Consider the following 9,908-nt stretch of genomic DNA (forward strand, 5'->3'; position numbering starts at 1 on the left):
GAGAGAGAAGTGTCGTGCAGCGTTTAGGAGTTATTATCTGAGTTTCGGCGAAGCGAGAGAGTTGCGAGAGTGCGGAGTTATACAGCGAGAGAGAGCGAGAGAGAGAGAGAGAGAGAGAGAGAGAGAACGCGCGGGTGAGCGTCTAGAGGAACATTTATACCGGCCCAATAAACGTTACTGCAATAATAAACTTCACTGCAATACCAGACCGCTTGGCTTCCATCAAAACAATTCCTACAAAAGTATCGAGCGTTGAAACTTGGAAAAATGGCGACCGAGACGAATTTGCAAACGACTTTACAGCCGATCGTTGAACCGTTGAAATAGCTAGTACAAAATACTACTACAGAATCAAACGATGATGTGCTCCCGAGTATGAAGGAAACACCTGCAACCGCAAAAAAACGTGGACGAGAATTAAATAAGAAGAAGGGAAAGAATGGGAAGAAGAAGAGAACGAGCGACGAAGCCGATTTAACGCCGCTACCAACGAGACATCCGAAGAAAAAAATTAGTTTTTTCGATGAGGATGATGATGATGATGGTGATCATAATGAAGATGTTAACGAAGATGAAGATGAATCAATGGTACAGCAGCAGCAGCAGCAGCATATCTTCGAATCGCCCGCAACGACCGCGGTATCTTTGGAATCGTCGATACGTAATATTTTTGAGAATCCGGAAACTCATCGGGAGGAAAGCGAACATCTGTCCGAGAATCTCGGACCTTCGGCGCGCGAATACTTGCATAAATTTTTTACCGGCCCAACGAAAAATTCCGACAACGTGTAAGGATGTCGAGGATCTTAGAGTGCGATTTCTTAAACTCGTTTATTCCAGAAAATACAAAGACTATGGGTTACCCTCGTGCGCGCTACAACAACGTCGGCTTCTTCTCCGCTCTACACTTTTAACGGTTTTTGCCGTGTAGGCGGTTACATCCCAGAAGCCAATCGGGTTTCTTAATTGTAAAGTACGCCCTCCGAGAGGCGACAGGGTGAGGGAAGCCGACTAGTTTATTTTAGTTTGGGTACCCTCGCCCCGAATCCTCGTCGCCTACCTAGGGTCCTTAATGGTGCACGTTTGGTCCGCAGATGTTTTACGGTACGTCAACGACTATTGAGACCTTTAGCTAAAATACGAAGTCTCTAATAAATCATCATAAAACAGGAAGTTCCGCTAAATCTCAAAAATAGCCTGAAGTCACGTTCGCACCGTAATCATAAACTGCGCCCTTGGCCGGTCTATGGTACCCTGCTGCGGCCCGCATGGGCCGCAGTCGCTCGAATTCCTTACAAACGTATACGGAGTGTATCTCCGAGATGACAACCTGATGCTCGGAAATGGAACGTTCGACGTGAACAACGAGGACGATATCATCGTTAACTGGGTAAAGTATCGAGGAATACCCGACGAGAGGCTGTACACCGAGGACGATAAAAAAGCTTACAAAAGAATTCTCATTCTCACGCATGCGCATCGGCGGGGGAATCAGATAATGGGGAACAAAGGGGACAAGTATAAAAAGATTATAGGACCGATGTTTTTGGGGTCGCAAAGCGGGAGGGGAATGAAAGTCCCAACTCGTATGCGCGTAAAATTGTTAACGTCTTCGACGAGTGCCGGTCATTCCGGTCACAACAACGAAGTAATGTCGATAATCGAAGAACTTCGCGAAGCCGATATAATTACAGATTAAAGGTCAATGCATATCTCGCAGGCCCGGCCGGCCGGCTCAACTTTACAACCCTGGTTTCGGTCCTAGCGTTTACTAGCGGCAACCGTGTCAGACTTTGGAACCGAATTTCTTCTCTGGCCTCTCGGCCCTTTCCAGATGGCCTTTCGAGGGCGCGTTGACAGTTCCCTGCTGTGCGTGGCACAAAAAAAATGTTTTTAGGGGCTCCACAGCTCCTTAGGTAAACTATCCGTATCTCTCCTTTACAACACCATGGAAATAGGAAACGTTCCGGGCACTTAGTGAAACAGCATCGCACATCCTTATATGTATTTTATCATACGTAAATTATACATATAAAATTCTTCTTAAATAATTTATCATGCTATACGCAAATGTAATTTCTTAACGAAAATATATTAAAAACATCTTTGTTCTGGAAGTTCTCCCACCGATTATAAAGTGTAAAAAAATTTTTTAAAATACGGTCGTATTCTACGATTCTTCCTGTTTGAAATTCCGTTTTTTAATTCGTGGAGCATCAAAAATTGCAAATATTGGGTACTTGAAACTGTTATAAAAATATATTAGATTGGAGGGAAAGTTCTGCCGTATTTTAAAGAAAACATTTGAATCAATTTATAAAAATACGTGTTTAATATTATTCAATGATATAATTTCCATTATTTGTAAGGACTTGTTGCCATCTTTCAGGTAACCTGTGCATTCTTGTTTCCCAATGACTCAATAGATACTATTTTTACTAAGAAATTCCCGTGTGATTAACTCCATGATATTAGACGTAAGCTGTGGGTTATAGGAGTGGGCTAAGATATTAAACTGTTACCGCCCACTACTACACGATTGTAGGGGGTGACAAGACGTCATTTCGTATGGGTTCGAAGTGGTGACATTGTATTGATGCGAAGCTTAGAAGAAGGTTCCCCGGCAGGACTGCGGTGACGTATCTGGATACGAATGCGCGGCCGATTGGTTCAGAGTGGAAGAGGCAGGCTGAATTCGGCTGAATTCGAAATATTGGCTACAGCGGTCACACATACTGTGTAGCGTGACGGCCTTCGGCCTCAAAAATTGGACCAACAGCCGCGGCAGAGATGGGGATAGGCATACCTACGATAGACTCGGTTTGTTTAGGTACCGTCCCCCGGCGCTGCTCTGTATGGAGCGGTTTATGACAGATTATTACTATTGAGCTGGAAGTCGGCACAGTCGGACAACATCTGTTTACTGTAAAGTAATTTTTAGACCCCAACCTCTTCGACGAATGTAAAAATGCTACACCCGAGCTATTAAAAAAACGGTGACACTTCCAAAGTGGCGAAATTAAAATTATTTCAAGGCCAGGTTGTACCTGTCCCCACAGCGACCCTCGTCTCTTATCCGAAAATAATATTTCGGATCGCGCTTTTTATCCTCACGCAAAGGACAATTCCGAGGTTTCTTCGTGGCAGAAGTTCGCCGCAGGAGACATAACTAGAATTTCCCACTTGGCGGTAATGACGCACCCCATGTATCCTTTTTTTTTTTTATCGTGAGGAAATGTTTGTAACCGTATCGATTACATATCGATCGGGCGGCGTGTCGCATGAGCGACGCGGACCCCCACCACGACGTTCCTGGTCATCCTGTCATCCTTCTCTTAATGAAGGATCGCAGGATCCCCCACTAATTAGCGTGCGCGCGCATCGATCCCCACGCGATACGGATCGAATGAGGTCGATGCGCGACGAAACTAGGACACTCTACGTCTGGGCGCGAGCTTGATCGGGTCTATAATTTCGGGCTGTCCGGTACGCAGCGAGTGAGTCAAACCGACTCAGGAGCGATACGGTCAAACCGACCGCGTTCCGTCGTCTCGTGTTAACCTCAAACCGAGGAAGTGTCATGCAAACTGCACGACACGAGCCTATAATCATACAGGCGGCGATCAACGGCCGTAGCCTTTAATTCAATAGTAACTACAACGAGACGAAGGCAAGTGTATCGGTCCCGAGTCGAATTCTCGACGAAGGGAAGTTGATTTTCTCGTTCATTTCGGTAGACGTCCGTGCGGAGATTCGCGGTATATTTCGTACAGAGTCAGTGCGGTTAACGTCATTCCACCGACACCGGAACGCCTCCGAACCCACTGACTAGTGACGACGGAGGCGATCCTCAGGGTCGGCTGTCTGACCGACGCCTCGTACGTGTCGTCATTCGGGCACTTTTCCTGAGTAATCAGCGAGTGCTCGTATGCTACGACGACTCACGTCCATTCGGGTATTCGCGACGCGGTGTTCAGAGTAGTACGGTTAAAGTCTTTCCACCGATACCGGAACGCCTCCGAACCCACTGACTGGTGACGACGGAGGCGATCCTCAGGGTCGGCTGTCTGACCGACGCCTCGTACGTGTCGTCATTCGGACACTTTTCCTGCGTGAGCAGTGAGTGCTCGTATGCTACGACGACTCACGTTCGTTCGGAAAATTCGCGATACGGTAATCAGAGTCAGTACGGTTAACGTCTTTCCACCGACACCGGATAGCCTCCGAACCCACTCAATAGTGACGACGGGGGCGATCCTCAGGATCGGCTGTCTGACCGACGCCTCGTACGTGTCGTCATTCGGGCACTTTTCCTGAGTAATCAGCTAGTGCTCTATGCTACGACGACTCACGTTCGTTCGGGAGAATCACGACGAAAACGCGTAACCTCCGGGACAGCGTGACGTGAGTAACGTACGATGAAATTATAAGAAAGGGACCCAGAGGTGGAGCCAGAACAGGGCTCGTGTAAATGCCTACGCGATGGCACGATTGTGTGAAGTCGCGATAGATTAGGCGCGAATTGCGAACAGCATCAATCTAGCAATCGTCATATTGCGGTTATTGTACATACAACGAACACCAGAATATATCTTATTTCTACCTCTAATATCGCCTCCGAATAATTCAAAGTTAGTTAGAACCTCTCCGTCTTCCAGTGCCTGGAGGCACGAACCTTATCTTACTAGGGTCGTAACCGTCCCTATTTCTCTATCGGAAACTCAACACCGATACGTTTTTCTCTCACACGCATTCCTCGTGAGGAGGCGACAGCGTGCGCGTGGTCTCCGTTCGTCCACGACCTCGCGTGGAGGCGCGGCCGGCCGGGGACGGGTTCCATATTGCCTGGTTCATTCCACCAACACCGGAGTGTACTCGAACCCACTGCATAGTGACGACGGGGCAGTCCTCAGGGTTGGCCGGGTAAGCTAAGGTCTTATACGAGTCGACATCCGTGCATACTCCCCGAAACCTCGGCTTGGTGTACGGGTGTTACGACGACCCCAGTCGTCCGGCGGAGTCGCGACGACAAGGATTGGGTGCGGTCAAGGTCGCTCCTCCATCACCGGAGATCATTCTGACCCGCTGCAAAGTGATCGCGAATGATCTCCTCAGGGTTGGCTGAGCGATCGTAGCCTTGCACGAGTCGGCATTCGTGTACGCTTCCCGAGAAATCGGCAGCGTGTATTATACGCTCGGCGAGAGTTGGCACGAGAAACTCGTAGGTACCACGTGGTGCTCCCACTACGCGCTACACGTCTTCCGCGATTGGCCGAATCGCTCAACGAAGACAGCAAACGAGCGTATTGAGTGTGACTGCAACAGAGCGATGTCGCGTGGCGACGCAACGCTGAGCTCAGAACATTGGCATAACTCTATTGTGCGTGCACGGAAAACAGGTCCATGGAAACCTATTTTCCTTGCACTCACAGCAGGGATCCATCAACCCACGCTTGAAATTTATGACTTTTTTTATTAAATTTAAGACTCCAGTCTTCACGGTTAGTGAGAATCAGAGAATATCATGTGCCCCCCATAGTTTATGCGGATCCTACTTATTTACGCCTATGTCGACCGTCCCCGCCGGGAGTAAAGCGTAAGAGTGGGATCCGCAGCTTTGCGTCAAGAGAGGGGACTCGCCGTTCCCCCTGCACCCCACTGACGAAATTCTGTGCCAACTCTCGCCGAGCGTACAATACGGGAGTTGCGACGCTCCTCGATACAGCGGGCGAGATCGCTCGGACGCGTCGGGACGACCGCGTAAAAAGACACGGTAGTAAAATAAAGAAGGAGAATAAAACGGCTACATGTTTTATACATACCCCGACTCCTTGGGGGAAGCCGGGGTTATGTGGGACTCTCCCCGGAGGGCGGAACCCCCGGAGACTACCCACTAAAACCTCACGCCCACCTAAGCTAAAGGGTAGGTGCCTGGATCACGCAAGTACTCAACAGGACACCTCCCAGCTATCATCATACCCCGGGGGAGGGGTTAACCCCCCCACTGCCTACGCTATAAGACCCCGGGCGGAGGGACCCGCCCGGTGTCCCCATCACTGGAGCCTTCGGATTGGGCTTCCCGAGCCCCAGCTCGGTCCACCCACGGCTCCCGGATTCTTCGTTCCCCGCTCGGAGCCGGTATCCCGAAGGAACCAGCCCCGGCCGAGACAAGAAGACGCCGCCACCGGAAGGAAGGGCCGTCGGAGGGCCGGCACGCCCCGACCCTTCCTCACCCAATACCCCCCACGGATCCCCCTCCCCAATCGGGGAGGGACGGACCGACACTTCCCCTCACCGGGAAACTAACCCGGGGGGTGTCGGCCTATCACGGGAGCTATGCTCCCCCCCGGGCCCCCAAGTTCGCCGCCCCCAATGGTGGGGGCATGACAGGGCGCGGGGAATCTCCCCGCGCCAATCCCACTCCGCCCCCCACCAGCGGGGGCACATGTTGACGCGGGGGAGACCCCCTCGCCCTCCCGCCCCTCGCCGCCACCCTCGTGGGGGGCACACGTCGGCGCGGGGTCGTCCCCGCACCCACACACTCCTGACCGAGCCCGGGTCACGCTCCCGGGCCCGCTCGGTGGCCTCCTTCCGGGACATCACGTCCTCGCAGAAGGAGGCCGCCGCCTTCCACGACCTCTCACTGCCGACCATGTGGTCGACCACGGCCGACAGCGAGAGGTCCCACCCTTCCACCGCAGCTCTAAGGACACGGCGCGGCTCTGCCACGGCTGTGTCCACATCTTCACCGCAGTGGTGGCACTGCGCAGTCGGCTCCCGCCCCATCCTGTGCAGGTACTCTCCAAAACAGCCGTGGCCGGAGAGCACCTGCGTGAGGCGGAAGGTCAACCTTCCCCGCCTTCTGCACCATATATAAAATATGGGCAGGAGGGGCCGGACAATCGAACGTGTGGAGGGCGCCAATAGCGCCCTCCACTCCGAAAAAGCTTCCGTCCGGGCCTGGCGATTCTGGCCCTCGAGCTCCAACTCCTTCTCGCGCGTGAGTTCCACCCCCGGCGGGCGGCGGAAGGAGCGGGCGATCTGGTATAACTTCGCCCGCTCCGCCGCCACCACAGTGAAGGGTGGAATCACGCCGAGGAGTCCCGCCGCCTCGGTGGAGATGGTGCGGTACCCCCATATGACCCGCAGGGCCAGCCGCCGCCGCACTCTTTCTAGGAGTTTGCGGCTGGGTGTGCTGGCCCCAAGCGAGCGGTGCCACACGGGGGCCCCATATAGGGCAATAGACCGCACCACCTCCATATAGAGGCGGCGTACTTTCAAATCCGGCCCCCCGACATTCGGCAGCAGCCGCGCCAACGCGGCTGCCGTCCTCTCTAGTCGGGGGGCGAGGAGCTCGAAGTATCCATCGAATCGCCAGCGGCCGTCAATGACCAGGCCCAGGTACCTCATCCTGGGCCCGATCTCGACGGCGGTTTCAGCGACGCGAATCCGGAGATCTTGGCCAGGGGGTAGCCGCCACACCCGAGACGAATATAGCCAAATCGCCTCGGTTTTTGTGGCGGCCATGGTCAACCCCGTTCTCCGGATTCGCCCGACCACGTAGTCCAGGGCAGCCTCTCCAAGGTGCCTGGTCCTCCTCCAATCCTCCCCCTCGGCATAAACCAGGGTGTCATCTGCTATGCAGATGACACCCGTATCCGGGGGAGGACAACCCGCAGCACCGCGTCATATGCCAAGTTCCACAGGAGCGGCCCGAGGACCGACCCCTGTGGAACACCGCGGTGCGTCTCCCTCGTGTAAACGGTGTTATACCGGCCGGTGTAAACCACCTCTCTGCCGCGGAGGTAATCGCCGATCACCTCCCAGAGATAAAGGGGCACTTGGAAATGGTCCAGCGCCCCCATTATCTCCGACCAGGGCAGGGTGTTGAATGCATTGAAAATGTCCAATGACACAGCTACCAACACCCTGCCCCGAGCGACAGCCCTTTCCCGGAGGAGGCGCAGACGCTCCAAGGCGTCTATAGTCGAGCGCCCCCTCCGGAATCCAAACTGGCTGTCGCTCAGGTCGGGACCACCCCGCGACAAATGCTCGACGAGGCGGGCGGCAATTATTCTTTCGAACAGCTTGCCCGCCTCGTCGAGTAAACACACCGGCCGGTATGCAGAGGGAGACTCTGCGGGTACGTCTCCCGTATACCTGCCCGCGACCCAAGGAGACATCTCCACGCGAGGGTCAGCGTCGTCAATAACAAGGCCATAAAGCCTATTCACGCAAAGGTCCGCATCCAGGAGAACAATAAGGCAGCGCAGGTAAGTGCCGAAATTAGCAATCATCGCGAAATCCCGAGTCAGATCACGGACGAACGTGCCGGTTGAACCGAAAAGTTAGGAAAACAACGTCTAGATCCGCGGTAGAGTTTCGCGTTAGTTTTTAAAAACGCGGAAGAGACCCGCGGGACGTAACAAATTTGGTGGCAGCGGTGGGATTGCCTAACAATTCGCGATGGCTACCCCGTCCGACAACACGCGCTCTCGCGCCCTTACCCAAGACGAACTCGCAGCATTACAAATCCAACTAGAGAATAAAGAAAGCCGTCTCCGCAGAGAAGCCGCCGCGACGGAAAAGAACCGCGCTCGCCTAGAAGGCGAATATAAAGCAGCGGAACAAGAAGTCGAACGCGCTCGCGAAGAAATTCAGCGACAGGCCAACGAAGAACGCGAAGCCGCCCAACGCGACGAACTTTTAGCCCTTAAACGCGAAGGGGACAATTTACCCGGAATCTCGCGAAACGATTCAAATTCATCGCGTATACGATACTTCGGAGACAATCGTATTGACGACCGACGTTCGCAAGACGGAGACACCGCGTCCGACCACGAAAACGCGAATGTTCTAATCAAGGCCGCGATCGACGCTGTGCCTAGCTACGATGGCAACAATTTGCCAGTATTACAATTCACGCGAGCATGTAATCGGGTCCGCGACCTAATCCCTTCAAACGCCAAAAGGACGTTAACGAAACTAATCGTCAGCAAGCTTCGCGGCGCCGCGTATACCGCCGTGGAAGACAAATTCTTAGACTCTGTAAACGACATTTGCAACAGATTAAAAACCGTATTTGGCGCAGATCACACCGTGGACCACTATCGCGGCGAAATGACTAATGTCACGATGAAGCCAAATGAACATATTTTACATTACATTAGCCGAGTAAAAGATCTTAGAACCGTGATCATTGACTGCGCGTGGCGATAACGGCCACCGGACCCGAGTGCGGCTACATTGCACGGAAAGAGTTGTCACCGGGTGTATTAATCCCTCATTGCGTCGCCCGGATCTCCGACGGTAAAACGGTCTTAAAAGTGGTCAATACGACCGAATCAGACGTCGACCTCCCCATGCCGGTCATGGAGCTGGAGGAGGTTGAAGAGATCGTGGATGCCGCGGAATCCGAACTAACTTCAATTTTTGCTATTTCAAATTTTAATTCCAAGTCTAATACCAATTCTAATTCAAATTCAATGCTCAGCTCTAACAACTCCCGCATAGAGGAGATCGAAAGCATAATAAGCACAGATCACCTATGCGAGGAGGAGAGACGTCATGTACATGACATAATCCGAGCGCACCACGACCTCTTTCACCTCCCAGGCGATTTCCTGGGAAAAACCAATACCGTGTGTGTGTGCGCCACAAAATAATCACCACGGATCCTATGCCGATCCATGTCAAACAGTATCGTTATCCGCCGATCCATAGGGAGGAAATCAATAGTCAGATGAAAGAATTGCTGGCAAGTAATGTAGTAGTTCCATCGGAATCACCTTATAATAGTCCCCTATGGATCGTGCCTAAAAAGCCGGATGAACACGGCAATAAGAGATGGCTCATGGTGATTGATTTCCGTGCGCTGAATGAAAAAACCATTCCCGACGCTTATCCGC

Source organism: Halictus rubicundus, unplaced genomic scaffold (assembly GCF_050948215.1).
Source record: "Halictus rubicundus isolate RS-2024b unplaced genomic scaffold, iyHalRubi1_principal scaffold0094, whole genome shotgun sequence".
In the NCBI taxonomy this organism is placed as follows: domain Eukaryota; kingdom Metazoa; phylum Arthropoda; class Insecta; order Hymenoptera; family Halictidae; genus Halictus; species Halictus rubicundus.